Source organism: Otolemur garnettii, unplaced genomic scaffold, assembly GCF_000181295.1.
Source record: "Otolemur garnettii isolate 467f Iridium unplaced genomic scaffold, OtoGar3 scaffold00134, whole genome shotgun sequence".
In the NCBI taxonomy this organism is placed as follows: domain Eukaryota; kingdom Metazoa; phylum Chordata; class Mammalia; order Primates; family Galagidae; genus Otolemur; species Otolemur garnettii.
In genome coordinates, this window is record NW_003852529.1 from 2031354 (window position 1) to 2057596 (window position 26243).

Below are 26243 nucleotides of genomic sequence, written 5' to 3' on the forward strand. Positions count from 1 at the left end.
AGAATCTATCCCCTCAGCCTCCCAAAGTGCTGGGGTTACAGGCATGAGCCACTGAGCCTGGCCTTATCCAGGTTATTTAAAAGAGCCTAGGTAAAAGGAAGGAAGGTGCGAAGGGTTGAGACTTGTAAATGGCGTACATTTCAGAAGTATATTTTGTTAGGCCCACCCATATTAGGAGATCAAGCAAGAAGTACCCTGACTTGATGCCCTCATGAACATCTGCCTCAACATAATTTTTTAAAAACAGAGACTACAGGCTGGGTGTGGTGGCTCACACCAGTAATCCCAGCACTTTGCGAGGCCAAGGTGGGTGGATCACTTGAGCTCACAAGTTTGAGACCAGCCTGAGCTAGAGCAAGACCCCATTTCTAAAAATAGCCAGGCACTGTGACGAGCGCCTGTAGTCCCAGCTACTTGGGAGGCTGAGGCAAAAGAACTGCTTTATCCCAGGAGTTAAGAGGTTGCTGTGAGTTATGATGCCAGGGCACTCTACTAGGAATGACAAAGTGAAACTCTGTCTCAAAAAAAATATAGAGGAAAAGATTTACAAACACTGCTAGTCTTACAATCAATCCAGGAATAAAAGATAAAACAAACCGTCCACCAGGGCAAGTTCTTGATCTCTAAAGGTACCTTCACTTCACACAACAAGCTGTAGAACACTGAACTTGACTATTAAGTATACGGTCATAGTATTTAAGAGTTTTAAAAAGCCCCTTAAGGAATACACTTCAGGTAGCAAAATTTGGGGTATGATAAAAGTCACATCTGTTTATAAAATCTTGCAATGCTTTAAAAAAAAATATTCTCATATCAATTAGTACAAGCAGGACCCAGGAATCAACACCCATGCTGATGGTTCACACTTTGCCTAGATCCACAGCACCTCACAGGAGAAATGATGTGGAGGACCATGGCTCAACACAAAGCTCTATGGCAATGGTTCTCAACCTTCCTAATGCCACTGCCCTTTAATACATTCCTGTGGGTCACGACCCACAGGTTGAGAAGCGCTGCTCTGTGGGATGACACAAAGCAGTAGCCACAGTATGAGGCCCAGCTGTTACTTTCCTCTTAATGATGAGCCTGATAACTGTGTATAGATGACATCACAGACCTTGCTAGAGAAGCACAACTCCCAGCACAGACAGCAGCCACCACATTCCGGCAAGCATGTGACCTCTGCACTCAGGATGAGAAATGAGGAGGGGCACCCTGCAGAGCTACCTGGAGAGCAAAATAAATTCGCTAGTGAAGGAAATAAGAGAAACCAACTTCTAATGATTAAGGAAATAAGGCAAAGATGGTATAGAGGTGACAGGGAAAGAACTTTCAGGAAAAGGTCCGGGGAACTAAATCAGAGAAGTAAAAGCTTTTTGTTTTTGCTTTTTTGGTTTTCAGATTTGTGGTTAATGTCAAACAAAATAACTATATTATGTCATTTTATACTAATAAAATTGACAAAGCAAAAAAAGGACAAAAGGATACCAAAAGATAATTCCAGTAGAAGAAAGGAAAAGTTGGATTCTATTCCCATAAAGAAGTCATTTCTTGTTTGAGGGCAAAAAGTAACAAAGTCAGTGCCACAAACAATGCTTTTTTACCTTGAAGGAATACAGCTCATTTATCTACAATTTTTTTTAACTACTAATTTTCTTTTTATTATTTATTTTTTTTAATTTTTTTACATATACATGTGTTTATTAGGTTTCCAATTTTTGCCTTCACAAAATTAAAAAGGCTTAAAATTTAATAATAACAATGTTTAAGAAAAAGACTAGAAACAAAAACCTTATAAAGAACAAACAAAGATAAATACATTCAGAAATCAGATGATTGCTGCATCGAAATACTAAGCAATAATAATACTAATAGTAATGCAAAGAAAGTAACATTCACATTGTCAAATAAGAGTATGTCTATTATAGAATGCTCTGACTCTGAGGTTTAGTATGGAGTCATCAGTTAACTTCTCCTTCTTATTTTTTTCCCTAAAGTCTCAAAAAATAAACAACTAATATTTATAAATAAAAGTAAAAGATAATTTCAAAAATCAGATCATGTCAAATCTTATAGACTACTACTAATTGTTTTTTCAGTGTCTTTGTACCCCTCTTCTCCATACTCAGTATTAAAGCTTAAGATGACTGAAATAGCAACCTTTGGCATAGTGCCCTGTACAGGAGCACACGAATCCTGGGCTTGTTTACCCTCCAGACACATATTAACTTGCACTGTTCCTTTAAGGATATGAACAACCATGATGACTCTAGGTTAGCTGAAATAGTTCCCCCCAAATTGACCATTCTTATTTTGACCTTTCTCTATTTACAGATGAATAAAACACATGTATATAATAGTTTATTTTACTTTTTTAAAGTACTTCAGCAAAGCAATTGACTGAAAAGTCTACCATGCATATTCCAACACCTTCCCAGGACCACCTCTAATGTACTTAGTAAGTCAAATTTCTGGTAATCTAGTATTTTTTTTCCACTTGAGGTGAGAAAACCAGAATATAATTAAAAATTTAGTCTAAAGGCTTTCTAAGCTGGGCACAGTGGCTCATGCCTATAGTCCTAGCACTTTACCTGTAAGGCTGAGGAGATTGGATCATTTGTGCTCAGGAGTTCAAGAACTCCTGAAAATAAGCTGGATGCCATGGCAGGTGTCTGTAAGTCCAGTTACCTGAGAGGTTGAGGCAGAAGGATCTCCTGAACCCAAGAACGTGAGGTTCCCGTGAGCTAGGCTGGTATCACAGCACTCTAGCCTGGGCAATATAGGAGACTCCCCCCCCACCCCACCAAGTGGTCTTTTTTTAAAAACCAAGTCTAATTTAAAGTAGCATGTCTTTATTTCTTGTGATTCATATATAAGGCAAAGTATAATGAAAAATACTAAGAAATAAATCTCAAAAAAAGCAATCTGGTGGCTCAAAGGAGTAGGGCACCGGCCCCATATACTGGAGGTGGCAGGTTCAAACCCAGTCCTGGCCAAAAACTGCAAAAAAAAAGTAATCTGGTATCAAGCACTTTGTCCTTAGCTAATTATAAACAGGATAAACATCATCAATCGAGAAACCATAAATATCTACAAACTACAGTCAAACTTCTCAATTATGAATCTATATAATTTTTCCACTTCAAGTAAATACCAACTTCCAGTATCTTAACCTTACAAAGGAAACTCATTAAATATTAGATTTATTTAAAAGACTAATAATTGGTTGTGATGTGGTATGAACAGAAGCACACAGACCCAATCCAGCTCACAGCTTGCCAGCAAAGAATGGTTTTGACATTTTTAAAGTGTTGCTTTCATGGGGGAGAAAAGATGTGACAGAGGCCATCTGTGGCCTATAAAGCCTAAAATGTTTACTATCTGGTCCTTTATAGAAAAGAATAATGTCCCTTGCTTCAGAGGAAATAAAGTTTCCACTAACACACCTTTTGCTTTCTGCTGTCTCCAGCCATCTATGCAGCCCTCGTACCCTGCCCTGGCACAGTGCAGACAGCTGGCTGGCTGTTTCCTCCTCTTCCTGAACAAGGTAGGTTCAGCCACATGACAAGAGTTTTCTTCAAAGTGCCATGAACCATAAAACCCCCATACCCTGTATCTGGCTGGATGCTGAGGCCCAAAGGCCCTACGGGATGGTGGAACCAAAAAATGGAAGGTACACTGGTCCCAGATCCCCACAAGGAAGAAAGCTGCCTACAGGTCTGAGCGCCTGTCTAAGCAGTAACAACAAGCCAGAAGAAATCTTCGTGGTGGCAGAGCTGCTGTGCACCTGGCCTGTGACTTTTAGCAGTCTGTGGCCTACCTGCTGATCCAGGTCCTCTAGTCCCCCAGCCCAGGACTTTGTATTTTATTATACTTAACTTGAAACCCAAGAAAAGGAATTCTTCAGTAACTACCTGTTGTTAAAATGACTAATTCCATTTGTTCTCCACTATTCTGAGTTAGAATAGCATTTTTCAAATCAGAACACTTTGAAATATACATTTCCATGGTGAATTTTCCTTATATTAAGTATACACAAACTCAAAACCAAAATACAAGCACATTAGACTACTTAGGCAAAAATCATGTAATTTTATCTTTTAGTCAAAGAGCAAGCTGCCTGGAACCAAACAGCACTGGTGAATTGATTACATGGCCTGGCCTTCGCTTCTATTCATGCTCTTTGAAGTAGAAAGAAGCTAGGTATGAAGTAACAATTACAAAGTTCAACTGCCTAGGACTCTGCAGATAAAATGCAGTCCTTTTAAAAATATTAACTACTGGGTGGTGCCTGTGGCTCAGTGAGTAGGGCGCTGGCCCCATATACCGAGGGTGGCCAGTTCAAACCTGGCCCCAGTCAAACTGCAGCAACAACAACAACAGAAAGCCAGGCATTGTGGTGGGCGCCTGTGGTCCCAGCTACTCAGGAGGCTGAGGCAAGAGAATCGCCTAAGCCCAAGAGCTGGAGGTTGCTGTGACACCACGGCACTCTACCAAGGGCAATAAAGTGAGACTGTCTCTTTAAAAAAAAAAAAATTAACTACTAGGAAAAGCAATTAACACTCAGAAAACCTAAAGAGTCAGAACTTTCTTTCTTTTTTTTTTTTTTTGAGACAGAGCCTCAAGCTGTCCCCCTGGGTAGAGTACCGTGGCATCATAGCTCACAGCAACCTCCAACTCCTGGGCTCAAGTGAGTCTCCTGCCTCAGCCTCCCAATGCCCGGCTATTTTTTGGTTGCAGCCGTCATCATTGTTTGGCGGGCCCGGGCTGCATTCGAACCCGCCACCTTAGGTGTATGTGGCTGGCGCCTTAGCCTCTTGAGCCACAGGCGCCAAGCCAAGAGTCAGAACTTCCAACAAGTTGTTTTCAGTAAACATAAATACACTTTAAAATTCACATCCTAGACTACACAGTCATGCATCGATTAACACAGTCCGAAAAGTGTGTCCTTAGCACTTTGTCCTTGTATGAACATGATAGCATGCACTTACACAGACCTAGAGGGCAGCCTGCTACACACTGAGGCTGTGAGGTATAGCCTGCTGCTCCCAGGCTGGACATACGCATAGCATGAGCTGGTGCCACCTGGAAGCATCTATGCATCTACACACAGGAAGGTGAGCACTGTGCTAACAGCAACAGGTAGTATAGCTAAAGCAGCAAAATCCCCTTGAAAAATCCTCCAAAACTAATCATTTGTGTCAGTCATTAGGTGATAGGAAGTTTTTAGCTCCATGGTCTTATGAGACTACTGCCATACATGTGGCGTGTAACTGCTTAAACAGGATTTAAGGGGAAGAGGAAACACAATTTGTTTCAGTCAACCAATCAATAAGACAAAAAATTTGGTAAAGCCAAACTACCCTCCATTTTTCTTCAAAATCCTAGAGTTATCTCATATGTTAGATAATTAAGTAGTTTCAAAATAGAGTTTTCTCTAAAAGTTAAGCTAAAGATTAAAGGTCACTGTGGAGTCACTTGTTACTTGGTGCCAGAGGACAATCTCGGCTGTTCTCTACTTTCCCTATAACTGAAGACAAGTGAAAACTGCCATCTTGATGTACAAAATAGGATTAAAGGACCCATTTGTTGAATAAGTCTATTCATCTAAGATCAGTCACTTTAATTAAAGACTCTCTGAAATTATTAAAATACCTTCATAGTACTAAAGCCCTCCCTGGAGTGAAATCTGGGGTATGGCAATTTTATTTCAAAGCAGTCAAACAGTGACAGTGTCTGGAAGAAAAGGTGCTATCCTATCTTTGAAAAAGGAATTGATACAGTGATTAAGTTGTTTGCAAGAGGTATGATGAAAACACTAGTTCATCCAAAGAATTTTCCAAGGCACTGCCAGTAGAATCTCAGTATATCCAAAAGGGTCCAATTATGATTTAGACAAACCACCTACAACCACTTGCTGTCAAAGAAACAGTTCCCTCCAAACCTTTTTAAGGCTATGAAGCATCTTAGCAGACCTCAATTCCAAATAGCTCCACTACTGTCAAGACCTGAGCTTCAGAAAAGCTTCACCTGTCTAAGCCTCATGTGGGGAGTCACGAAGAAAGCCCCAGTGCAATGGGTAGAATGCAGAGTGCTCAGCACCTAAGAGCTACTGTGCAATCCACATGCCCAACAATGGAACTGGCGCTTTAAAGCAGTGCTTCCTGTGGGCACAGAAATCATCTAGCAGTCTTGTTAAAAGTTTCAGATTCTGCTTCGGTAAAGCAGGGCTCAGACCTGAGATTCTGCTCCTGTAACAAGTTCCCAAATGCTGCTGCTGCCCTAATTTTATAAACCACAGCTGACCATTTATAATTCACAAAGGAACAAAGAGGATCATTTCTCTGTCCTCTCCAATTGTAGTAAGTATATTTGAAATATTATACAGTCATGAAAAGTACACTATAGTGCAAACATGTGAATGCATTATTTATTTCAGAAATTTCCTATGGACAAGCTGATATTAATGGGTTTTCTTTCAACAGGACAGAGGCAGAACGTAACGTCGTAACATAAACAAAGACACCATAACACTCTAAAAGATAAACTACTACAAGTCTAAAAAGAAGAAACTCCTGGTAGTCCTATCCACAAATGGGCAGTAAACTTTGGGAGTGGCAAGAACTTAAATGAATTTTGAATCCAAAATGTCCTATTCATATGAACTCACTCTGCTTAAGCTGAGCAACTTCCTATCAAAATAGGACAAACTGTACTCTCCAAAGTCCCCAATCCCCTATCAACTGTGGGATACCTGTATCCAGGATTGGCTGGACCCAGGGCAAAACATTTGAAGATTCCAATAAAGACTCAAAGGTTATGATGATGAATTTCAAGACAGCAACAGCAGAGTGTTTCTGAGCCCAGTGAGACTGTCCAGGTCACACATTCAGGTCTGTCTACACCATTTTATAACTGGTGCCACTGAAACCCTATAGATGGCAAACCTGAAGCGAATATTTGACATCACGTGCAAGATTTGCAATAAACATGCATAAAATATTTCTTGTTTAAATACTTGCAGTTACATAAACATATGGAACACAAACAGTATAAAAATAAGAGAAGCAGCTGCTTCTGCCCAAGATGAAACATGGCACCAAAGACTTCAAGACAACAGAGCCTGTTACAAAAACTTTTAGTATTATTTCTTTAAAACACGCTATGAGAAAGCATTTGAAATACCAACTCAACACGATCCTACACAAAGGCATGTAAGCATACACTACTCAAGTTCAAATTCCTACACAGCCCAATCTCCCTTCAGGAGGCTCCTTCCCTCGCTACTATTGAAACTATCAAGGACTGTGCTAGCTCCACCTACCATCTGAGTCACACCTGTCTAATGGAAATACCATGTGAGCCACACATAAGTTTAACTTTTCTAGCAGCCACATCAAAAAAGTAAACTGGTATAATTAAATTTAAGAGTGTATTTAACTCAATAGGGATATATTATTTCTTTTAATATCCAGCGTATATTTCCTGCTTACAGTACCTCTCAATTGGCACCAGCCACACTGGAGTACTTAGGAGTCACGTGTCCAGCGCTGCGGTACTGCACAGCCCGCTCTAAGTGTACAACCACTACAACTATGTATGATACTACAACTATGCTCTGAAGTCACTCTTGGTACTAAAACAGCACCTCCCCTTCCTTCCACAGCCACAGTCACTCATTAACATTTTCACACAAAGGCTAAGGTAGAGTGGGTGAAAAGAGGTTATGGGCCATTTTTTCCCAGTCTTTTAAAATATAAATGTGCTGGAGAAATGATGTATATTCTTAAAATACAACCAGTTGGGCAATCTTCAACTCAGAAAAGTAGATCCCAAGAAAACTAGAACTGTGATTCTAGTTTTTTAGCCTCTAATTATCTAGGAATATTTAGAATGATAGTAAGTTTTCAAATTCTTCCCCTTCCAATAAATAATGGAGAGGGCTAGATCATGAGTCAGGTGGTGCACAGGTGGGTCATCACTGTTGCATATCTCTGAGAATTTATTTCATTTTATAAGCTATTTCAAAAATATTTTAAGAGGGCTGGGTGTGGTGGCTCACACCTGTAATCCTTGCACTCTGGGAGACCAAAGCAGGTGGACTGCCTGAGCTCCAGACCAGCCTGAGCTAGATCAAGACCCTGTCTCTAGGCTTGGCACCTGTGGCTCAAGTGGCTAAGGCACCAGCCACATACACCTAAGGTGGTGGGTTCGAATCCAGCCCGGGCCCGCCAAACAACAATGATGGCTGCAATCAAAAAATACCAACTCAACACGAGTTGAGGGCTGGGCGTTGTGGCGGGTGCCTGTAGTCCCAGCTACTTGGGAGGCTGAGGCAGGAGACTCGCTTAAGCCCAGGAGTTGGAGGTTGCTGTGAGCTGCGATGCCATAGCACTCTACCCAGGGGGACAGCTTGAGGCTCTGTCTCAAAAAAAAAAGGACCCTGTCTCTAAAAATAGCTGGGCACTGTAGAAGCTTGTAGTCCCAGCTACTTGGGAGACCGGGGCAAGAGGATCGCTTGAGCCCAAGAGTTAGAGGTTGCTCTCAGTTGTGACGCCATCCATAGCACTCTACTAAGGGCTGCAAAGTGAGACTCTGTCTATAAATAAATAAATATTTTTTTTAAGAGGAAGAAAATTTGCCTAGGTCACTCAAAAATGTTGAGAACCAATGACATTCGATTAATGTGGGGGGAAAAAATCCTAAAATCCTTGTTCTTCCTAAAGAAAACCGAGTCCTTGCACCCTCTCTTAAGACCCAAAACAACTTATTTTTTCCACAAGCAGGAGACACATTTACACCAAACCTCTGGCTAAGCATACAGGTAGGTTGGGAACAGGACATACTGAACCAACCAAACTGCGACAGCCCATTCTTACTGGTTCATCTACTCATGCAGATCCAGATACAGGGAGTCTCAGGACTTCTTACTAGGCCCAGATACATGTATGTATGGATCTCACTTAAGCAGTACCTGACAAGACCCAAACCGAGAACTGTGAGGCTCAAGAAGGGTCTGATGGTTGCTTACAGGCATGCTGAAAGCTGCTTGCCGCTGAGAAGAGGACAGGGAAGAAAGTATCTATAAATAGCAGAACATAGAATCACTCTGATGGGAGGTTATTTCTCAGTGTTGTGAGTTAATGATAAACTCTCCCTACCCCCAGCAAAGCTCAATGCCTAGAGAAACAATTTTTCCAAGCAGCAGCAAAAACAAGGAACACAGAACAGTTCTCACCATGTACTAAGGGAAAAGCCCACAAAATTACAATAGAAAGTTCACCCACTAGCCACATTGAGTAAAGGCCTCAATTTCCTAAAGGAACACTCTCACCCTAATTAAATCAAGTTATCAGAGTGCCAGTTACAAACAACATAATTCTTTAGGCAAGAGGGCAATACACTCTTGGAGCCAGTTTCATGGTATCTGTTCTGCAACTGCTTCTTCCAAAGGTGTCAAAAGCAGTCAGCTTTCTACCACTCAGGTGCTCCACAATCTTTTCTGATTTTTATTCATAACTTCTTTGACATTTCAGTTTTTCCTTGAGAGTAGTAAATAAAGGAATCAGGTTCATTCAGTATGTGCTATATTAATCAACAGGTATTAGAGACCATTAATATGCACAGCACTAAGGAATACAGGAGTAATGATAGCCACTACCACCTTAAAAAACACAGTACAACTGAGAACAGAGAAAATACAAACAGACAAGGCAAGCATAAAAATTCCAACCTTGTTTTACAGAAAAGGACCTCACAGGAGGACAGCCTGACTTCATTATACACAAAGCCCAAGCGAGGCCTCAGAGATAGGTAGGATTTCGTGGCTGATAGAGAAGCAAAGTGTATCCAGTCCAGGAGACACCCGCGTGAAAGCAGAGGACAGAAGACTCAGAAGCTTCAGGACATTCATGGCAAGGAGGAGGTTCTGCTCATAGAAGAGCAAGCCTTTAAGGCAGTAGGATTAAGTTGGCAACACAAGGTCAGATCTTCAGGGGCTGTGCATGAATGCACAGTACAGTGTAAGCTTGTTGCAGAAGAACAGAACCAGTGAGCTTTGAGTTGTGAACACAAGTAGATAGGAGAAGCACCACAAAGGAGATGGTGCTGAAGCTGTGGCAAGGACATGCTCAGCAGAGTTGGCATTCCTTCAAAGGTGAAGAGAAGAAAGCAGACAATGAACACTGCTCTATGAGAGGTATTGCCAAGTGTTTGAATTTGACCTTAATGTGGAGCACTGCAGGCACCATCTATCACGCTAAGACAAATACAAGTGTCTACAAGAACAGATCTACAGTGTAAATATATAATGTGGAAGATGGGCTGGAGAGGGATGGGCCTAATGAAAGAGAAGATGATAGAGCCCTGCCACAGCCTCTACTTTGAAACTCTAGGTATCCCCTAAGAGATGTCAAACTAAATTACCACTCCTTTTCCAAGGTCAACCAGGATTCTGCCCCCTCAAGCCTAATTTTCATTTTTCTTCATTCCTGGGCTATACTCAGGTATTAAATGATACAAACTTATAGCTTGCCTTTGGAATTCTGAGATGCCTGGAAAATATACAACCCTCAGAATGCAAATGCCTACGCATAATATACTCGAGGCTAACTCCAAAAACACTGCTAAGAAGAGCAAAGCAAGAAATACAATCTTATCATGGACCTCATTTTTATATTTAAGAAGTCACCTGCCAACCAAGAAAAACTCAGCCTTAATTTTGTCAACTAGATAAAGCAATTATAGTAATGTGTTCCTCTACAAGCCCTCATTACGAAAAACTTGAATGCATGTGATTTTCTATGCCTATTTTCTACACTTGGCAAAAACTTTACAGCAAGTATATGCAAAACACGAGTTATTTACACTAAGAACAAGTTTAATTGTATTAAAGTGACACTGAGGGGAAAGGCCAGTAATGAGGATGGCACAACAGTCAAGGTTTTGCCAGGAGCCTTATTAAGAGATCAAAGAAACAAACTGTGTGTGTGTGTGTTGCACATGTTGACGGAGAAGGTACAGGTAGAGCAGGATAAAAAGCAAAGGTACCACCAGTAAATTCTCATGAGTCCTAGAAAGAGTTCCATCTGAGGCATCAAAGATTCTTTGAATCTCTGAAATCAAGCAGAACCCCAAAGTCAACAAATATGAGTCAAACCAGAAAGGAAGTGACATGTAACTAGAGAACAAGAGAAAACATGGTTATGATAAGCATGGCTATTAGCTGCAAGTTTCAAAGTCTCTGAACTGTAGGGAGTAAGGGTGATGCTAAGGTGGTGGAAAGAAGACTGGGAAAGTCCAAGTCACTGAAGTTTTCACTCAATGAAACCAAGTTACGTGCAGTTTATAGTAACTCAATTTTGAGCAAGTGACAACGATCACTTTATTATTCACATATCTTTCATAGACAAGATGCCCAAAGAGAATGACTTTTCCTAATTAAGTAAAAATTCTAGAGCATATTGAAATTCTTTTGGAAAATGGTCAAAAAGAAGTAGTCTTCAGATTAAGAAATGAGCTAAATACAAAGTTTATTTTTGACCAATTCTGTAACAGAAGACAAAATTGACAACTTGGTCACAAAAATCTTTTAAGTTTTAGCTATTATCTTCAATCCTCCTTGCCTAGCAAACTTTGATCAGATTGTATATAATCATTAAGTACTCAGGGCCATCTCAGCAGTCCCTAGGCTAGCCATAATAAATTGTTAACCTTCAGGAAGTGCTTTCTTTTGCAAACATTTATAGTACGCAACATAACAAACAAGAAAAGTTAGAGTAGATTCTGTACTGAGATAGCTCTGGAGTAAAAGTTCAGTGTAGAATGGTTTTCATAGGTCCTTATAAAAAACCTTTTATCTAGTCATTCCACAGTAATATTAACTGTCTTGACATTACAAGGTAGAAACATTATTAACAGCAGCTACCTTTTTTTTTTTTTTTTTTTTTTGGCCAGGGCCAGGTTTGAACCCAGCCACCTCTGGCATATGGGGCCCGCACCCTACTCCTTGAGCCACAGGTGCCACCCGCAGCTACCAATTATTAGCCACATTGCTAGACTCTGGGCTTCTGTCCTTTTAGTCACATGTAGACACTTCACAGCCCTTCAAGGTTTTGTTATCATTTTGCAAATGGGAAAACTAAGATTCTGAGAGGTCAAGATGATCTACCAAATACCAGAGCTAGTAAATGTGGGACCGAAACCTACATCTGATAGCTGCAGAGTGCGCTCTCCCTGGTCAGAGCAACAGTAATCCAGAGCATGGCCCTGCCGCAGGCTGGCCTGCACCCACTCCGGCCTTGCGAAAAGCACCAGCACTAGTGAGCCTACAATCCAAAGGCTCTCAAGAGGACTATGTCTGTCCATGCAGAGGGTGGAGATCACTTCAGACAAGGTGGGTAGGGCAGCTCCACTAAAGGGCATTGGTGGTAGCCCTGGAGGAGTGCAGCTCTCATGGCTCCATCAGGGTTGATTCATGGGATGTCACAGGCTTGTCCAAACACACAGAAAACACAAAGCTAGCAGAAAAAACTAACAAAGCTTTCAGACTGTTTGACATGATGATCCAAGAGAAATTTATTTCAAATGAATGAATATAGTCTTTTACACATAAATACTGAAAAACAAGATGGGGGAAAACAAGGCATTTAAAAAACTGCTGAAGTGAAGAAACAAAAAAGTTCAAAGATTTAAGTTGAGAAGTTGATATAAATTGTATTATGATCTGACTAATAAGCAAAGTCATCTCAGAACATAGAATTAATAATAGATGGATCATGTCCAGGCTCCAGTGACACTCATCTCACTGTGGCTTATCCTGAGGGTGACGTGATGCTGCACAGCACCACATCATGCCAGGGAGTAACATGACACCTTCCAAGGGAAAATGAAGAGACTGCCATCCACAAGGTGTCTACAGATGACCAGGGTGGCAGAAAGACTTTGGGGATAAAGTAAACAGCTTCCAAAATCTTGAAGTTCTTTTATACACCCAGTATAAGAACTAGCTATGGCTCGGCGCGGCTACGGCGCCAACCACATACACCTAAGATGGCAGGTTCGAACCCAGCCCGGCCCGCCAAACAATGATGGCTGCAACCAAAAAATAGCTGGGGGTTGTGGCAGGCACCTGTGGTCCTAGCTACTTGGGAGGTTGAGATAGGAGACTCGCTTAAGCCTAGGAGTTGGAGGTTGCTGTGAGCAGTGAAGCCATGGCACTCTACCCAGGGGGATAGCTTGAGGCTCTGTCTCAAAAAAAAAAAAAAAAAAAAAAAAAGAAATAGCTTATATAGCACCCAAGGATAAAATGAGAACAAGTGAAAGGTACAGATTATTTATTTATTTATTTAGAGACAAAGCCTCAAGCTTTCCCCCTGGGTAGAGTGCTGTGGCATCACAGCTCACAGCAACCTCCAACTCCTGGGCTCAAGCGAGTCTACTGCCTCAGCCTCCCAAGTAGCTGGGACCACAGGCACCTGCCACAACGCCCGGCTATTTTTTGGTTGCAGCCGTCATTGTTGTTTGGCGAGCCCAGGCTGGATTCAAACCCGCCACCTTAGGTGTACATGGCTGGTGCCTTAGCCACTTGAGCCACAGGTGCCGAGCCGGTACAGATTATTTATGAGCAGCAGAAGCTGGAACCTGCTAAATATTAGAACTGCAATCACATATGAAACCCCCTTGGTTGGACATGCTTAGGCAAAGCCTGGATGATTTCCTAAGAGGGCAGAAGAAGTTTCTACTTTAGAGAGGAAGGCTGTAAAAAATTACCACCATGCTATCTTATAAATCTCTTCTCAAAGTTCACTGGATATAAGCCTTGTGATACTGTTTGACTTTTTGGCCTCTATCAACAGTTTTCATTAAAGAACAACAGGCAGAAAATTTTCGAAGTTGAGGAAAAACAACCTAAGGTAGAATCTACTATGAAGTCCTGTAACTGACTGGAAAAATAACATATAGAGCAGAAAAAGGCTTAGTTGGACAAACTTACAAAACCCATAAAAATCTAAGGTGCTTAAAGATTAGAATTATTCTATTAATTATAAGCAGATACTTGGATAGACTTTTTTAATCCATCCATGTGTTATTAAACCAATAGCACCATATTGTAAACTTCATTCATTTTTGTGAATTAAACCAACCTGACTCACTCTATCACACAGCAGCTTGATGTAGTAAAGCTTTATTGTGATTTTTTGAACTCAGGATCAAGACTGAAATTTTTCTTTGTTCTTTTTTTTTTTTTTTTTTGAGACAGCCTCAAGCTATCGCCCTGGGTAGAGTACTGTGGCATCACAGCTCACAGCAATTTCCAACTCCTGGGCTTAAGCAATTCTCTTGCCTCAGCCTCTCAAGTAGCTGGGACTGTAAGTGCCCGCCACAACACCCAGCTCTTTTTTGGTTATAGTTGTCATTGTTTGGCAGGCCTGGGCTAGATTCGAACCCACCAGCTCTGGTGATGTGGCTGGTGCCTTAGCTGCTTTGAACTATAGGTGCTGAGCCTAAAATTTTTCTGAAGAAGAAAAGCCCCCAACCATAATTACTGAACACTAGATGACTATGGCAACTTCCCTTTGCCGAAGTCCCAAAGTTTGTTAATGCATTCGACCTAAAATTATGAGGCAAACAGCACTGACATGTAGTATCATTTCACTAACTTTTGGTTTGGTTTATAAAAAAGGTCAAGCTACTTCACATGCTTCCTATAAAGCGAGAAATAAGATCCCCAGTCCCATACAAATCTGTAGTGGATATATTTTCTAAGCTCCAACTATAGTTAAATTGTATTTTTCAGACACTGATGCAAAAACAAAGGAATTTTCCATTTCAAAATCCATTTAGTTGTACACCAAGGTTGTCCTCAACTGGAAATGATTAATTTACTATGTAATGCATGCTAAGAAGCCAACTACCAAGAAAAGAATCTAAGAGAATTCTACATACGCCTTCCAGGTAATAAATATATTCAACTAAACTCATATATTTAGGGGCAAATATAGAATGTGGGAGTACCTATCTATGTAGATGAACATTTTCAAAGATGAGATATATAAAATCTCACTGAAGATCAATATTACTAGATTTGATGTACATTTGCAATAGATTGATGAAAGAGTAACTCTAATCTTAAACATTAGACAAAATGTAATCTGTCTAGAAAAAGAATTCTAATCCTCACAACATTAATATATATTACAGAAAATTGAACTCAATTACTGTTTTGAATCTCACCAACAAGTAAGTCTGCAAAAATCTGGTTTTTTCATTATGCATCTTCATAATATCCTTTCTTGCCTCCTGTCCCATAAAACTGTTGTAAAATATTTATTGTCAGCTCGGCACCTGTGGCTCAAGCGGCTAAGGTGCCAGCCACATACACCTAAGGTGGCGGGTTCGAATCCAGCCCGGACCTGCCAAACAACAATAATGGCTGCACCCAAAAAATAGCCGGGCGTTGTGGCGGGCGCCTGTGGTCCCAGCTACTTGGGAGGCTGAGGCAATAGACTCACTTGAGCCCAGGAGTTGGAGGTTGCTGCGAGCAGTGAAGCCATTGCACTCTACCTAGGGTGACAGCTTGAGGCTCTGTCTCAAAAAAAAAAAAAAAAAAAAAATTATTATCTAGCCCTTGGCAACAAAGGCTCTGTTAGACGATTCCTAGTCCTAAATGCCTGCCACCAACAGCATTGTTCCTCTCCAGGAAACCCCTCTTAACCACTCGGCATTGACTAAAACAGGATTCCCAGAGACTACTAGGTTAACTTCTTAAGAAAACAGTTCATCTGTTCTCATGTAGGGCAAGGTGCTGATGAGCAGAGATGAGTAAAAGAAGAAAAGGGAAGAACAGTTAAAGGTAAGAAATTGTTCTATAAGCTGCTAATGTTAAGAACTTTTGTCAGCAAAAAAAAGAAGAGAGGGACAGGGATAAAGTCTCAAGAATATCCTGAGAAATGTCTGATATTTCAACCCCTACCACCAAACAATTAATGATACAAATGTTATGCAAAAAGTACGAAAGACATAAAGAAACTACCTGCACACAAAATACTTATAATCTAGTTAAAGAGAAAAAAAATCCTAACACAATTTAACAAGACACTTAAAAGTTCACAGAACAGCGGCCACAAAGGAACTGGAACAATCCAACATGATATGACAAAAAAAAGGAAGAAAGCTGAGCCCCAGAAGATGTGAAATCAAATGCACAGAACAATAATAACACTCTATGAAGTATTTTGTTCACCAAGAGGTAAATGACTACTTGGAGGGAATTCTCCACACAGGATTCAGGCAGGAGAATAACAGAGATAAAGCTGGACAATTTAGAAGATTTATAGAAGAACCTGACTACTGGAGCTAGGATATTACATAAGCACAGGGGAACTGCCAAAGGTTGGCTAGGATCATTACTAAGAGGCTGGCTGTGGGGGATGTCATATGCAAAGTACTATTTTAGATGCCCAGCAAAGAGATACCTGGGGACTAGAAGCAGAGGCCCATCACAGGAAAACAACCAGAGGTGACAAAACCTGACCTAGCTTCATAGCAGTGGAAAATGAAAGAAAAACAGTTGTGAGTCACTATGAGGGTAGAACCAATAGGCCTTGGTAAATAACTGATCATCAGGATAAAAAGAAAACATAGTAAAAAGTGACTAAAACTTTAAATCTTGGGACTAGCACCAGTTCAGAAAGACAGATGATTAAACAGTACTCGTCCACCCCGTGGAGCAGTGATTTGCAACTGGTGTGCCTTGGCACACTGATGTGCCATGAGAGCATCTTAGGTGGGCCACGAAATTTTTTTAAAGATCATTAGTTAAATTATTTTCAAAAGAGGTTCAAAGCAAAATAAGTACACTCCATTCTTTACTTTTTTTCATCAATATAATTTAAATGTGCCAGGGAAGTTTAACCATAGGTTCAAGTGTGCTGTGAGATTAAAAAAAAAAAAAAAAGGTTGAAAATCACTGCTCTAGAAGAATGGAACAAATGAAAATGGATTGTGTCCGCATGTCCCCAAAAGGCTCTATTTTGCCACTTCCTATTAAATGCCAACTAAGCCAAAAGGCAAATATGCAAAGTCAGTCTCTGATCTTTAATAAAAAGTTCCAAAGTGATAGCAAGTAGGACTCAAAAATAAACAGGTGGCTCTTGAAGCCCAGTATCCTGCGGCCAGTCAGTATAAAACAAACACCAAACAATAAGATACGAGCTGGGTCACAGGTCTCCACTCGCAGTCTTTCTCCGTAGGCTACTCTTGGCTTGCGAGGCCTGGCTATTCATGATGCCGAGCTCAATAACCCCTTGGAGTTTGGGAATCCCTTGAGTTCTACAAAAGCAGACTACAGAGGCTGTTATTTTAACTTAAATAACGCAGACCAAAGAAATGTACTGCACCTACTCTGAGAGACTGGTCTAGACCTGGTTTGTGACAGACCACTGCTTTCCTTGATGGAATTCAACAGAAGGAAATTCCTAATAATAATGGTCTTACCTTTCAAACCAAGTTTAAAGATTAAAAGAAATGTCTTCTTTGTGGCTCCTTGCCCATTACAGATTATCCTGGTAACAATTTTCTTCTAATTTATCACATTAGCAGATTAGCAGGAATAAAGTGGGATGTGGATATGAAACAGAAGCTCTCCTATAAAAAAAAAAAAGGCAGAAAAATCACATAAATTCTTTTTAGTTTTTGGTTTCATGATAGTTGGCATTAAAAGGTACAATTCAGGGACCAGATTCACATAGAACTATACCTCAGATAATTTAAAGCAGCGGTTCGCAACATGTGGGTTGCAACCCATAGGAACTGTATTAAAGGGTCGTGGCATTAGGAAGGTTGAGAACCACTGATTTAAAGTCCTGGTTAATCGAAATTTTTCTGCAAGAACACAGGGAGAAAAGCACCATCATCCCTGTACCTCAGTTTTTATCCTACACTAACTAACTCAGAAATAAATACAGACACTACAACAGCATTATGAATCAGTCAGGAAGAATACGAAATTCTTACCTTTACATATAGTTGACTATATGTATTTCAAAAGAGGTTCAAAGCATATAGTTGACTATAAAGGCACTATACTTTAAAACACTAAAACACATTTCAAAAAGCCCCTTCTTTTAAATGCCCCTAAGTAGCCCATATAATACCTTTAACAATAACTTTTTTTTTTTTTTGAGACAGAGCCTCAAGCTGTCCCTCTGGGTAGAGTGCCGTGGCATTACAGCTCACAGCAACCTCCAACTCCTGGGCTCAAGCGAGTCTCCTGCCTCCGCCTCCCAAGTAGCTGGGACCACAGGCGCCCGCCACAACGCCTGGCTATTTTTTGGTTGCAGCCGTCATTGTCATTGTTGTCTGGCGGGTCCGGGCTGGGGATTTGAACCCGCCACCTTAGGTGTACGTGGCTGGCGCCTTAGCCGGTTGAGCTATAGGCGCCGAGCCAACAATAACTTTTATCAAGAACTGTGAGTAGAATATTAACATTTAGCTATAGCTCTAGCCAAATTCAGTCTCTAATGTGAAGTTAACTAACTCCTGCACATAAAAGGAATATAAAATTGTCTTCTAAGGCACTTGACATATAACACTGCAGAAAAAGACTCAAACTGTGAGTGTTGTACTAATTAAACATCTTCTGATATTGTACTAATTATAAGACACCTAAAAAATGATGTGCATCTACTTCCTTTCAAACACTACATTGTGAGCTCAACATTTTCCTTCTAGTAAGATAACAGAAACAATACTAAGCATTTGTTAATAAGAATAAAATTTTAATTTTTAAAAATTTGTTTGTCACAACAATGACAAACATAGGTGAAAATGAAAAAGAGTCTCAGGAAGCCCAAAAGAACTGAACACTTCCACCTTGACTTAGACCTGTGGGTGCTGCCCTATGACCTCCACCAAAGCCCATGTAAGGAGTTAAGTCCTTGAGGACCAAAGGAAAAACTATCCTTTGGGAAAAAATAAAATGCAAATTATACTTAAAAGTAAATAAATAAAAAGAAAATGAAAAAGAGCATATTTATTTCTAAAATAAAACATTTTACCAGGTAAGTACTTAAAAAAAATTCTTTTAATTTTATATTTAAGGATGGTCTCACTATGTCACTCAAGCTGGACTGGAATGCAGTGATGCAATGATGGCTCACTGCACCCTCACAGTCCTGGGCTCCAGTGACCCCCCACCCCGACCCCTGCCAGCCTCCTGTAGCTGGGATTGCACACAACTACTAAGTGCTTTTTTTTTTGGAGACAGATTCTCACTGTGTTGCCCTCAGTAGAGTGTTGTAGTGTCCCCACTCACAGCAACCTCAAACTCTTGGGCTTAAGCGATTCTATTGCCTCAGTCTCCCAAGCAGCTGGGACTACAGGTACCCACCACAACGCCCAGCTGTTTTTTGGTTGCAGTTGTCAATGTTGTGTAGCAGATCTGGGCTGGGCTCAAACCTGCCAGCCTCAGTGTATGTGGCCAGCACCCTACTCACTGAGCTGCAGGTGCTCAGCCACACTAAGTGCTTTTTGAACATATACATGAAAAAGTATAGTTGACCACCTAAATTTTTGCTTAAAATCGTAAGAACAGATCCTGTGCCAGTATGGGCTGCTAGAATCCTTAGTCACAACAAACTTACTAACGGAGTCATGTAAAACTGCTTTACTAAACCATCACAGCTAACTCCAGCCCCACCCATCACAGTCATTCTGTATTAAGAGCTCCAGATCCCTTTAGAAATCCTTTTACAAATCTGACAGTTATATAGTCCCCCCAAATGCACACACATACAAAAACTAGCATTTTGATTTGAGTGGTCCCAGAATCCTCAAAGCCCAACTGTAATCATTTCTCACACCCCCACCCACCATACCCACTTGCAGACTGGCTCAATCCCAGGCTCCCAGTAGAGTTCACCAACACCATGCCTCGCACTTCCATCCAGTAATGCCAAAACACAGCATTGTGAATCCAGCTGCTTATCAAAATTACAGTAAGTACAATGAGATATGAAATCCACATACTGGGAAAGGGTCTTTGTTTAAGTGCTTGTAAGTTTTTACTCAGTTATAAAATAACGAAGTTTTTGTAGCTCTACTATTCCTTCTGCACTTATTAGATAGCATTCTCATTCTAACTTCAGTAAGGGATGTTCCCTTCCCCTCCTCACCTTTTCCTTCCATAATTTAATATTAGTGTAGACTCACAGATTCTTGTTTTGTTAACTAACATCATCATTCATTCTGATGTTCAAATTGTCCCAGATTTGCCCAGTGGGAGCCCCTTCAAGCACACTTTTATGCTTTTCATAATTTTTGAGCATATATTTCCTCCCATAATCTGTTCCAGATTCAGCTTGTACCTTTTCTGCCCCACCTCTGAAATCAGCTGTTTCTCCAAGAAGGCCTGGTTCCTTCAGGTAGGGAATGTTATTTAGGAATGAGGATCTGAGAGGTAAGTATGGTCATAGACACTTTGATGTCATTCCCTTTATCCTTTGATAGTGGAAAAAGCTGGGAAAGAATCCAATTTCATGTGATATAACTCTTATGTATTGCGTATCCTGACTTTTAAATGTGAACAAAAATTATGGATCAGACTGGGCACAGTGGCTCATGCCTGTAATCCTAGCACTCTGGGAGGGGGCAGGTAGATCACCTGAGCTCACAGGTTCGAGACCAGCCTGAGCCAGGGCAAGATCCTATCTCTACTAGAAACAGAAAAACTAGTCAGGCCAGTGTCTGGCTATTTCTCTACTAGAAATAGAAAAACTAGTCCCTGCCACAATGTCCGGCTATTTTTGGAGACAGGCACCTGTAGTCCCAGCTACTTGGGAAGCTGAGGCAAGAAGATCACTTCAGCCCAAGAGTTTGACGTTGCTATGAGCTATGATGCTATAGCACTTTACCAAGGGTGGCAAAGTGAGACTCTGCCCCTCCAGAAAAAAAATTAGGATTACCAGACACCTCCAGAAAGCCTCTATCATAAAAAGTAGCAAAACAAAAAAAAGTTAAGTTGGAGGAGTAAGACCATACAAAGAAGAAGAACATAAAAAGTAATAATTGAGGAAGGAACCTGTGGCTCAGTGGGTAGAGTGCCAGCCCCATATACAGAGGGTGGCAGGTTGAAACCCAGCCCTGGTCAAACTGCAACAAAAATAGCTGGGCATTGTGGCAGGCGCCTGTAGTCCCAGCTTCTTAGGAGACTGAGGCAAGAAAATCAATCACCTAAGCCCAGGAGTTGGAGGTTGCTATGAGCTGTGATGCCATAGCATTCTACTGAGGGTGATCAAGTAAGACTCTGTCTCTTAAAAACAAAAAACGTGGGTGGTGCCTGTGGTTCAAAGGAGTAGGGCATCATCCCCATGTGCCGGAGGTGGCAGGTTCAAACCTAGCCCCGGCCAAAACCTGCAAAAAAAAAAAAAAAAAAAAAGAAAAAAGTAATAATTGATATAAAATGATGAGAAGCTGGGCAGCGCCTGTGGCTCAAAGGAGCAGGGCGCCAACCCCAAACACCAGTGGTGGTAGCTTCAAACCCAGCCCCAGCCCCAGCCCAAAACTGCAAATAAATAAATAAAATGAGAGAAGCTAATACGTCACTATATAAAAAAGAATACTATTTAAAAGGGGACAAAGAATAAAAAGAACTCTTGGAAATTAAAAATTTCATAGCAGAAATTAATAACTGAATAAAAGGCTGAAAGACTGGGGGGGATCAGAAAATGGGAGAAAAGAAAATTGGAATTTCAAAATTTTAGAATATCCAACAACCAAGTGACGGGGGTTTGAGAGATAGAGAAAGAACAGAAAACAAAAGGGAGGAAATCAGAAAATAAATTCCCCCCTAAGTCCCTGAAAGTAGACCCACACTAGGGAACATCACTATGAAAATTTCATGACCCTGGGCACCAAGAAGGGCCCAGATTTTCTATAAAGGATTAACAATCTGAACATCTTGAGATTTCTCAAGAGCAAAACAGAAAACAGAAAAAAAGATGAAGCAACCACTTCACACATATTAGGACTGCTACTACCAAAAACACCAGAAAATAAAGAGACAGTGAGGATGTAGAGAAATTAGAACCATTGTGTACTAGTGGTGGGAACATAAAATGATCTACCACTGTGGAAAACAAAATGTTGGTTCCTCAAAAACCTTAAAAACATAATTACCATGTGACCCAGAAATTCCACTTCTGGGTCTATACTCAAATGAAGTGAAAGCAGGGTCTCAAAAAGATAGTTATGTACCCATGCTTGGAGCAGTACCATTCTCGAAGCTAAAACATGGAAGCAACCCCAGTGTCCATCAACAGAGGAATGGGTAAGTGAACGTGCTACAGGTTAGGAGTGTCAAATGCTTGGCACCAGGTGTGTTTCAGATTTTGTATTTTTTCAAATTTTGGAATACATGCATAAACATAATGACAGATATCTTGAGGACAGGACTCAAGTCTAAACATGAAATTCACTTATGTTTCATATTTGTGTATACCTTATTATACACACAGCCTGGTGATAGTTTTATATAGTATTTTTAATAAATTATGTGTTTCAGTTTAATAAACTTCAATGCATCTCATGAGCTTAGGTGTGGAATTCCCACTTGTGTCACTCAATGCTCAAAAACTCTCAGATTTTTGAGCATTTGGATTTTTAAATTGAGGGTATTCAATATGTACATACATACAATAGAAGAGCATTTAGTCTTTAAAAGATGAAAATTCTGACATGCTACAATGTGGATGAACCTTAAACACACACTAAGTGAAATAAACTAGTCACAAAACAGACAAAACTGGCTGGCACCAAGGCTGGCAGGTTTGATCCCAACCTGGGCCTGCTAAAACAACAATGACAACTGCAACAAAAAAACAGCCAGGTGCTGTGGCGGGCGCCTGTAGTCACAGCTACTCAGGAGGCTGAGGCAGGAGAAGCCCTTAAGCCCAAGAGTTTGAGGTTGCTGTGAGCTGTGAAGCCACAGCTCTCTACCCAGAGCTACATAATGAGACTTTCTCAAATTTGTCTTTTTTTTTTTTTTTGAGACAGAGCCTCAAGCTGTTGCCCCGGGTAGAGTGCTATGACCTCATAGTTCATAGCAACCTCCAACTCCTCGGCTTACGTGATTCTCTTGCCTCAGCCTCCCAAGTAGCCGGGACCACAGGCGCCCGCCACAATGCTCAGCTAAAAATTGCCTTTTGATAAAGGCAAAGACTGTGTAATCCCATTTAATATACTGCAAATAGTCAAAATCAGAGAGACACAAAGTACTTTAGTGGTTGCCAGGGTCTGTGGGGAAGAAGGGAATGGAGAGTCATTATTTAATGGGTATACAGTTTCAGTTTTATAAGATAAAAAGTTCTGGAGATGGACAGTGGTGATGGTTGTACCACCCTGAATGTACTCAATTACCTCTGAACTGTATGTACACTTAAAAATGACTAAAATGGTAAATTGTGGGCGGTGCCTCTGGTTCAGTGAATAGGGCGCCAGCCCCATATACAGAGGATGATGGGTTCAAACCCAGCCCTGGCCAAACTGCAACAACAACAAAAAAAAAACAGCCAGGCGTTGTGGTGGGCACCTGTAGTGCCAGCTACTAAGGAGGCTGAGGCAGGAGAATCACCTAAGCCCAAGAGCTGGCGGCTACTATGAGCTGTGACATCACAGCACTCTACTGAGGGCCACAAAGTGAGACTCTGTCTCTTAAAAAAAAAGAAAAAAAGAAATTTTATATGTATCTCACCACAAAAAAACCGATAAGGCAATGCCTAAAGAATTCTGAAGAAAAGTGTAATGGACTGAATGTGATACCTCTCCATTCAGTGTGGCTATATTCGGAAATAGTTGTTAAAGTTAAATGTGGGCATATGGGTGAGGCCTTTATTTGACAGATTAGTGTCCTTACAGGGGACACCAGAGAGCTTGCGCTCTCTTTGTGTACACACACCCAAGGAAAGGCCATGCAAAGGGGTTTGGGCCATAATCCCAAAATATACAATCCTGAATGTCATTGACCCAAATCTTGAAATCTTGAAAAATAAAAATACCAAAAATACAATTCTGAAAGGAATAACCTTAAAAATCCAATGAAAAATATTTATTTACATTTTTAAAGGGGATTTACTTGAGAAACTTATAAAAACACAACAGAACACTTTATAGACCAACTCCATACAATAAAATAGGCAGTAACAATATACAAATTTTTGTAAGTATAAATCTCAGGTACACTAGCAACAGTCCCACAGGAATAACAGTTATAAGCAGATGAACCACAATCAAAGAAATAGGTCAAAAAGTGAAATGTGTAAACACATTTACCATTCTGTTGGTAACTACATGCACCCAACTTTATAACTGTAGTCGTCTCAAATTCTGTGATGTACAACTCACGTCTTTTGAAGAGATCTATCAAAACTCACAGTGAGTCACCAGTGGATGTGCAGTCACTTGCCTGCAGAGCCTTATCTTGAGAAATGTTATTTTTCATAAATGCACAGGTACAAAAGTACATCTCTTCCACTTGAGGAAGTTAACATTTTTATATCCATCCACAATGCACATACCCAAAGCCAACACTGTGATAATGAACATTTGTGGAATCAAATTTGAAAAGAAACGCATAAGGCTCGGCGCCTGTGGCTCAAGTGGCTAAGGCGCCAGCCACATACACCTAAGGTGGCGGGTTCGAATCCAGCCTGGGGCCCACCAAACAACAATGAGGGCTGCAACCAAAAAAAAAAAAAAAAAAAAATAGCCAGGCATTATGGCGGGCGCCTGATGGTCCCAGCTACTTGGGAGGTGGAGGCAGGAGACTTGCTTGAGCCCAGGAGTTGGAGATTGCTGTAGAGTGATGCCACAGCACTCTACCCAGGGGAACAGCTTGAGACTCTGTCTCAAAAAAAAAAAAAAAGGAAACGCATAAAATGAATTAGAACTCTCTACAAGTCTATACACTATTTATAGCTCCAATACTGAAAATGATTCAAAGATGAAATACACAGCATAATGAATTGGCACTAAGTATAAAAGGATAAAAGGTGTATGAGACCTAATAATTTAGCAGAAGAAAACTGTATTTTCACTTCTCTGTCTTTGAAACACTTGCTATGCTTGTATCTATAAAGTGGTTATGAACTACATTTTGTAAGTATATGTTGTTCATTTAAAAGCCTAGTTATTACTCTCATAATTAAGCAACATTCTGCTTTCACAGAGCCAATAATTAGCTTTTAAATTTTTATCTTTTACCCTGAAGTAGTCTCATGCAATTAACTTACCATAGCCTTTTTGCAAGGGAACAATTTCACAGATCTCTTCCACTGTGTAGTGAGAAACACTGTAAGAAGGAATGATATTTGACTTTCTAAATAACAAAACTGTATTAGGGTTCTCTAGTGGTTATTTAGAACCAATAAAATATGTATATAGGTATGTGAGAGGGAATTTATCAGGGGAACTGGCCCACAAAATTATGGAGGCTGAGAAGTCCCATAACAGGCCATCTGCAAGCTGGAAATTCTGGGATGCCAGTACTGTGACTAAGTCCAAGTCTGAAGGCCTCAGAAGCAGGGAAGCAGATGGTCTAACTCTCTCCACAAAAGCCTCAGGAGGGAAGAAGGGATGACTGATGTACATCCTGGAGCCCAAAGGCTTTAAGCCTGAAGTTCTTATGTCCTAGGCAGCAGAGCAGAACTCTATCCCAGCTATCAGAAAGAGACCAATCCCCCTTCTATATTTGTTCTTTTGGGGCCCCTGGTTCATTGCATAGTTCCCACTGAAGTCAAGACCAGATGTTCCCCAGCTAATTCAATCAGACGCTCATGCTCAGGTCTCCTGGAAACACTCTCACTGTTTCACCAGGTTTCTAAGTATTCCTCAGTCCAGCCAATACCTAAAATTAAGTCCACAAGCCCACCTCTGACTGCACCCATATACAACTCCTTAAACTATATTTCATTTCCAATAGAGATAATAATGACGTAACAGGCAGCACAGTGGCTCATGTCGGTAATCCTAGCACTCCGGGAACCAAGGCGGGTGGACTGCCTGAGATCAGGAGTTTGAGATAAGCCTGAACTACAGCGAAACCCCATCTCTAAAAACTGCTGGATGCTGTGGTGGGCATCTTTAGTCCCAGGTATTTGAGAGGCTGAGGCAAGAGAATCACTTGAGCTCAAGAGTTTGAGGTTGCTATGAGCTGTGAAGCCATAGCACTCTACTAAGGGCAACAAAGT

General features: G+C 40.8%; 1 protein-coding gene across 8 annotated transcripts in view; it reads right to left on the reverse strand.

The window, feature by feature from the left end:
• Positions 1 to 26243, reverse strand: part of PPP6R3 (protein phosphatase 6 regulatory subunit 3) — a 148777-nt gene that overhangs the window by 77111 nt on the left and 45423 nt on the right. For 6 of the 8 annotated variants that reach the window (XM_003798298.3, XM_003798299.3, XM_023518320.1 and 3 more), the window contains exon 2: positions 17497 to 17646. The exons of 1 other annotated variant lie outside the window; for it this stretch is intronic. The gene's annotated coding sequence lies outside the window, so the exon portion shown is untranslated. Of the gene's footprint in view, positions 1 to 17496; positions 17647 to 25286; positions 25346 to 26243 lie in introns of all 8 variants that reach the window. One more of the 8 variants, XM_023518317.1, reaches the window with a different exon arrangement.